This window comes from Nannospalax galili, unplaced genomic scaffold, assembly GCF_000622305.1.
Source record: "Nannospalax galili isolate Female #2095 unplaced genomic scaffold, S.galili_v1.0 scaffold1832, whole genome shotgun sequence".
In the NCBI taxonomy this organism is placed as follows: Eukaryota; Metazoa; Chordata; class Mammalia; order Rodentia; family Spalacidae; genus Nannospalax; species Nannospalax galili.
Genome location: NW_008331832.1, coordinates 235,370 through 240,941, shown reverse-complemented (window position 1 = coordinate 240,941; position 5,572 = coordinate 235,370). Strand labels below are relative to the sequence as shown.

The 5,572-nt window shown below is 37.6% G+C and overlaps 1 pseudogene; it reads right to left on the bottom strand.

The window, feature by feature from the left end:
* Positions 1 to 340: 340 nt before the first annotated feature.
* The window catches only part of LOC103729023, a 31,462-nt pseudogene continuing 26,230 nt past the window's right edge, over positions 341 to 5,572 (bottom strand).

Sequence of the window (5,572 nt, the reverse complement as noted above, 5' to 3'; positions counted from 1 at the left end):
TTCTGCCAGGTTAGAGACATTCACAACCAAGTGTGCCTTTTTTTTTCAAATAAAATATGGCATTTTTTATGTGAGGGTTAGGGATCAGAACTCTAGTCCTCATGCATGGGTGGCAAGCACTTTACTGAAGAGCCATCTCTTCATCTCGGCAGTATTCTTTCTGCTGCTTTAGAAAAAGTCACAAGCCACAGTGGAGCGTGATGTCACATGTAGCTTATAAATAATATCAGAGTCTTTGGATAGATGGATAGTGTCATCAATTAAGAGACAGAACTGTCAAGTGTCAGATTTGGTCATTTTGTATAAAGCTTGTACCTTGGGAATCCATGAATGATATTGGTTATGGGATCTTTGAGATGTATCTTGTTCTGATCAGCATTATTATTTTACTCACTATGTGAAGTCCAAGAGCACACCATGGAAGATTCTAAGGTCACTACTTTCTGGAGACTGAATTGTAACCCAATCATTTAACTTCATCACAACTTTCTTCCATGCAGAGTAATAAATTTCACTTTCCTCACTGTTGATCTAAGGTTCAAATTGCTTCATTGTGTTGGCTGATAAATCCTCTGGAGACTCCAGACAGCAAGTCTTTCTGCAGTCCCAATCACCATGGCAACTCTTAGAGCACCTGCTTCAGGTATGGAGGGCATCACTACTGGAATAAGCAGAATGTCTGCTTGTAGTTGTATAAGAAGCTTTCTGCTGGTCATATTTCCATCTCCCTGCAAATGACAGGGTGGAAGTCCACAGTTGCAGTTCATTGTGTACAAAACCTCTCAGGTTTAGAAATACAGAGCTTCTAATGAAGTGAAAGCAGCATGACATTTACTGGTGAACTCAATGAGTCCACAGAAGATCCCTCTAGCACTGGACTCTCAATATGGTGTATAAGGTCCCAAAGACACTGGGGGAAATGTAGGGACCATAAGAAGTACCTACTTCTTTTTTTTTATGGTAACCTCTCTCATTGGATATTTGATTTGGAATATTTTCTCCCATTGCTGGGTTGTCTTTTTGCTATATTAAGAGTATCCTTTAATATATAAAGTTTTTATTATTTTTATTTTATGTGTATGTGTGTATTGCCTGCATGTAGGTAAGTGCACCTGTGTCGTGCAGTGCCTGTGGAGGTCAGAAAAGGCTGTTGGATCCCCTGGGACTGGAGTTATGGACAGTTGTTAGCTGCCATGTGGGTGCTGGGATTTGAACCCAGGTCTTTTGCAAGAACAATCAGTGTTCTTAACCATCTCTCCAGCCCCCAAGAAGTACATACTTCTTTAGAAATGTTTTCAATTGCTCCTGAGAGTTAATAATTACAAGTTTGACTCTAGGACCAGCATCTTTCCTGGGTAAGTTTGTCACCCACTGCACCTTGCCCCCCCGCCTCATTCCCCTTCCCATCTCCCCCACCCCATCTCTCCTCTTAGTGTGGACACTAGCCTATTTCTTCTCTTAGCACCCCAGACCTCTGGACTGACCTCTTGGCCCAGACACCCCACTGCTTCCTGATCCTTTGTACCTAGACCAACCCAATTCCTCCCTTTAGTCCCAAGAGCCCTCAGGGCCTGTTCCCTACCCCACTTGTCTTTGCATGCCTGAGACAGGCCCTGTTCCCAGGCCAGCCCAGCCCCCAAATTACTGAGGCCAGCATCTTTCCTGGAGGGATCCAGACCTGAGGAGAAAGCCTGAGAGCATCTGATCCTCATCTGACTTGGGCCTCTGTGGGAACTCCTGAGCAGCAGGACTAAAACCATCCAGCCCCTCCAATTTAAAATCAAAAGTGAGAACCTGAAGCCTAGACCAACCAGCTTTTCACACCCAGTAAGTAAACCACAAAGGCACATAAAGTTTACAAAGAGAAGCAGACCTAAACTCAACAAAGGAAGGCTTGAGTCTCACATAAGAATCAGAAACTTTGGCCTGGTCAGTGGTCCCTGACATCCCATTGTGAACATGTCAATTGATGTTCTCCAATGAGCAGGTCTGAACTGGAAGAACTAAAACTCAACAGCGGATGACCAGACTATACACAACCAAGTTCAAGCTCTACAGGAACCTGTGTACATATGCCTGCCCCTTGGTGAGGGGCTGGCAAAGGTGGAACCATGGGACAATAGGAAGATGCCAGAAGCCTGGCTTGTGGGTGGAGCTTCCAGGTTAGGCTCAGACATCCTGCCCTGCACACCTAGACATCTCTATTTTTTCACCCAGCTGTGCAGCAATCTCCAAAATTCATTGCTTTAGACTCCAGAAATCATGCCAGTCTTACAATTCTACTAATTTTCAATTTGAACTTTGAGTTATTGGATATTGTTCTGTTTTGTTTTTGTTTTGTTTTGTAGACATAGTGAGAAAAGAAATCCACATGTCAAAGTCACAGTGAAAAAATAATAACATGAAAACCCCCCAAAATATACATCCACCAAGTACCAACAGTCCTGTAGAGGAGTAAAATGAGGACCCCCTAGAGATAACACAGGACATGGAACTTAAAAGAACAGTTATAAACATGATAAAAGAATTCAGTGATAAACATTACCGCTGAAATCTACCCGATGACTTTATATCCATACACAGGTGCCAAGGATTTGAGTGCAACCAACCATAGCTAGTAATAATCAGATACATACAGATTAGAGACTCATGTGCCAACATCTAAGTGTTAGTAGCAAAAACAATGAGTCTTTCTGTAAGAAATGTTTTGACAATGAAGTGGAGATCTTTTTTAAACGTTGGGACCTCATTTAATTTTATGTCTTACAGAGTTTATAATGAGTAAAAGACTATACAAGTGTAATAATTCATCTGTAAACCTAAAAATATACAGCCAATTTTGAAAGAGATGTACCCTAGCTCAGAAAATAATTGTTATTGAGCATGTTAAAACTGTAATGAAATGCTTCTTCTAAAAAATAAAAAAAATATAAAAGAATTTAGTTAATTTAAAGAACACACAAACAAATCAAAGAACTAAAAGAAGATAGGGATAAACTTCTGAATGCATTCAGAAGAGTTAGAAATATTGAAGAATGGCTGAAATGAAGACGGAAGTGAAACACTCAATAAACCAATCAGAAATGACATTCATCCTATTCACGAATAGGATGAATGAAATGGAAAACAGAATATCAAGACTGGAAGATAGAGTGGATGAATTAGACCACTCAAGCAAAGATTATGAAAAATTTAAGAAAACCCAAGAATGGAATATGCAGGAATTGTGTGACACCATAAAAAAATCAAACCTATGAATCATAGGCATACAAGAAGGAGAAGAATCTCAGGATAATGGTATGGACCAGATCTTCAACAGGATTGTAGAAGAAAATTTCCCAAAGTTAAAGACATGCCGATACAAACACAAGAAGCACATAGAGCACCAAATAAACAGGACCAGAAAAGAAACTCTCCATGGCACATAATAGTAAAAACACTAAATGTTCAGAACAAAGAGACAATATTGAAAGGTGCAAAAGAAAAACAACAAGTCACATATAAAGGAAAATCCATTAAGATTACAGCTGACTTTTCAGTGCAAAGTCTAATCCATGGAAGAACTGACAAACTGAATGGATTTTCTGCACTGCAAAAAAAAAAAAAAAAAAAAAAAAAAAAAAAAAAAAAACCACTCTTCAGAGAGTTCTTGAAACAATACAAAGAGCTGAAGAAAGGAATGGCTATACCCAAGGGGTTACAGAAAGAAATTTAATGAAGGTATAACTGTCGAAAAGCACAGCTACACCAAGAATGTGAACAGAAATCAAAATGACAAGAATCAATACACATCTTTCATTAACAACTTTAAATAATCAATTGACTAAACTCTCCAGTCAAAAGACACAGACTAGTTGAATGGATTAAGAAATAAAACTCATCTTTTTGTTGTTTGCAAGAAGCCCATCTCACTTTCAAGGACAGGCACTACCATAAGGTGAAAGGATGTAAAAAAAAAATATACCAGGTGAATGGTACTAAGAATAAAGCAGTCATTGCAATTCTAATATTTGACAAAATAGACTCCAAACTAAAAACTAATCAGAAGAGATATAGAGGGTCACTTCATTCTAATCAAAGGAAAAATTGACCAAGAAGATATTACAATCATGAACATATATTCACCAAACTCTGGTGCACCCAACTTCATAAAAACAATGCTACAGGACTTTAAGACACAAATTAATCCCAACTCATTAATAGTAGGAGACTTCAGTACCCCATTGTCTCCATTAGGTAGGTCAACAGGACAGAGAATTAACAGAGAGACAACTGAATTAAACAATACCGTACATCAAATGGGCCTAACAGATATCTACCAAATATTCCACCCAAGCACCAAAGAATATACTTTCTATTTAGTATCCCATGGAACTTTCTTCAAAATTGACCATACACTGGGGCATCAAACAAACCTCAACAAATACAAAAAGATTGAAATAATTCAATGCATTTTATCAGACCACAATGCAATAAAACTTAAAAGCAACACTGGAAGAAATCTTACTAAATATACAAACACATGGAGATTAAATAACACATGCCTGAATGATGAATGGGTCAAAGGAGAAATTAAGAAAGAAATAAAAGTATTCCTGGAACTAAATGAAAGGGACAATACAATACAACAAAAGCTCTGGGATATACTGAAAACTGCCCTTCGAGAGAAGTTTATAGCTCTAAGTACCTTCATTAAAAAAATCAGAAAGAACATAAGTAAATGACTTAACATTGCAACTCAAGACACTTGAAAAGCAGCAACAAATAAAACCCAAACCCAGCAGAGAAGAAGAAATAACAAAAATCAGAGCAGAAATTAATGCATTAGAAACAAAGAAAACAATACAAAGAAATCAAAGAGCTGGTTCTTTGAAAAGATAAACAAGATTGATAGACCACTAGCCCAGTTAACCAAATGAAGAAAGAGCACCTCCAAATCAACAAAATCAGAGATGAAAGGGGAAACATCACAACAGACACTAAAAAGATATAAAACATTATAAGGTAATGCTTAAAAAACCTACATGCTACTAAATTTGAAAACTTAAAGAAATGGACGGGTATCTAAAAGCATGGGAACCACCAAAATTAAACCAAGAACAGCTCAACGGCTTAAACAGACCCATAACACAAAAAGAAATTGAAACAGTAATACAAAACACACCTCCTGACTAAGAAAAGCCCAGGACCACATGGATTTACAGCAGAATTCTACCAGGTATTTAAAGGAGAGCTATATCTGATACTACTTAATTTATTAAAACAGATAGAAGTGGAGGGAGAACTTCCAAATTCCTTCTATGAAGCCAGCATCACTCTAATACCAAAGCCAGGTAAAAATACAACCAAAAAAGAAAACCATAGACCCATATTCTTAATGAAAATAGATGCAAAAATTCTCAACAAAATACTTGCAAACCACATACAGACACACATCAAAAAGATCATCCACTACAATCAAGTCAGCTTTATACCAGAGATGCAGGGATAATTCAATGTACGTAAATCAATAAACATCATAAATCATATAAATGGACTCAAAGACAAGAACCACATTGTCATCTCAATAGAT